Source organism: Triticum dicoccoides, chromosome 5A (genome assembly GCF_002162155.2).
Source record: "Triticum dicoccoides isolate Atlit2015 ecotype Zavitan chromosome 5A, WEW_v2.0, whole genome shotgun sequence".
NCBI lineage: Eukaryota > Viridiplantae > Streptophyta > Magnoliopsida > Poales > Poaceae > Triticum > Triticum dicoccoides.
The window spans coordinates 518,539,123-518,541,361 of NC_041388.1; positions in this window are offsets into that span (position 1 = coordinate 518,539,123).

Below are 2,239 nucleotides of genomic sequence, written 5' to 3' on the forward strand. Positions count from 1 at the left end.
AAGGGGTTGGAGAAGTGACCCGGAGGTGTTGACACATAACGAGGAGGAGCTGTATTTACACGAGGCGGCTCCATGGCACGTGGCTGAACTGGTGCGCCGGGTGTTGTGACCCGGTTTGCCTCCGGCGGGTGGCTCCCCCCAGCCTCGGGTGTATGGAACATGTTCCTCGGATCCAGCGTTAGAGGCAGACGCGACTGATGCCTCCTCCTCATGACCTCGTTTGATGCGTTAAGATCCACCGAGAGCCGGAAAGTTTCTACTTGAAGTTGCTAAGCATGAGCATCCAGAGCTGCTCGTTCTGCTGCCATCCGGGTTTCCTCCGCGGCTAGATTTTCCTTAGCTTGCACCATCTCCTCCCGCACGCGTGCCACTTCTGCGTCGTGCTGGGCTTTATCCGCCGGCTCTACCACAACGGTTAACAGAGTCGTCAGCCGATCCATGAGGTCCATTAGAATCTGAGCCGGGGGGCGCACGGGGTCTCCTGACCCGGCTGCTGCCGACCCGGTAGCTGCTGCTGCCGATGCGTTAGAGTTCTTCCCGGGCTGCGTCCCCGCCATGAAGGCTCCGGCCCAGTTCGGCAGCTCAAGGGGGTACGGAATACTGCTACCATCAGAATAGCCCCCGAGCATGCAGTCTTGCAGTTGGTACAACGAGTCCGTCTCGCCGGTTGATGATGCAGTATCAGAGCAGATGGCCGTCTCCCCGCCTTCCACCGATCCTTCGGAGTATTCACTGTTGTGGATGCATCCTATGAAGGCATGTTTCACGACAGATTGAACACGGGTGGTCCTGGCGCGCTGAGCCGTTTCGATGAGGTTGGTGTGGACGTCCGGCTCAGGGCCTGACTCGCCGATCCGGACGATGAAGACGTGAATTCCGCCGAAGGGGACCCGGTACCCATACTTGATTGAGCCGGCCTCAGGGCCCCAGCCTTCGTCGTCGATGTAGAGCTTGCCGCAACAACTCTTAGTCATCTGGCCCACAGCGTATCCCTTGAGCCCTTCGAAGTGGCCCAAGAACTCAAATCCATCGTGCGCTGGCCCCACGATGGGCGCCAACTGTCATGGAGTTGACACGGCAGATGTCCTAGAGTAAGGACTTAGTCATAGGGCCATCGCACTAGGAAGCTTAAAGGGGTTAATCGGGACAAAGGACACACGAGAGAGTTTTTATACTAGTTCGGCCCCTTACGATGAAGGTAAAAGCGTACATCTAGTTGGGATTGGTATTGCTAAAGTTTCAATCTCCGAGGGGCTCAACTCGCCGGCTTGGTTATCGATTTGGTTGTTTTTTGCCCTAAGCCGCCACCGGGTCGTCCCCTTATATACATGGGTTGACGCCTGGTGGCCTACAGAGTCCCGGCCGGCTCATAATCATGTCCGGCTCGGTGACTTCCTTTACATGCCTTTCCTTACAAGTCTTTCCTTACATACGACGGTTTACAATATCGGGCCTTAAGCCGGCCCCAGGCCTTTGGGCCTTCTATATGTTTAATAAACTATCATCTTGAATGTATATTGGGCTTCTTATGTAACCCGCCATTAGGGCTGACCTGGCCCCTCCTGGGAGGGTCATAATGATAGTAATATCCCCAACACTTTGTGTGCTACCAAAAGTCACAACGTAACTGGGTGATTATAAAGGTGCTCTACAGGTGTATCCGATGGTGTTTGTTGAGTTGGCATGTATCAAGATTAGGATTTTTCACTCCGATTGTCGGAGAGCTATCTCTGGGCCCTCTCGGTAATGTACATCACAATAAGCCTTGCAAGCAATGTAGCTAATGAGTTAGTTACGGGATGTAGCATTACGGAACGAGTAAAGAGACTTGCCAGTAACGAGATTGAACTAGGTATTGAGATACCGACAATCAAATATCGGGCAAGTAACATACGGATGACAAAGGGAACAACGTATACCGTTATGCGGTTTGACCGATGAAGATCTTTGTAGAATATGTAGGAGCCAATATGAGCATCCAGGTTCCGCTATTGGTTATTAACCGGAGACATGTCTCGGTCATGTCTACATAGTTCTCGAACCCGTAGGGTCCGCACGCTTAACGTTCAGTGACGATCGGTATTACGAGTTTATGTGTTTTGATGTACCAAAGGTAGTTTGGAGTCCTGGATTTGATCACGGACATGACGAGGAGTCTAGAAATGGTCGAGACGTAAAGAACGATATATTGGAAGCTTATGTTTGGACATCAGAATGGTTCTGGGTGAAATCGGGAGTA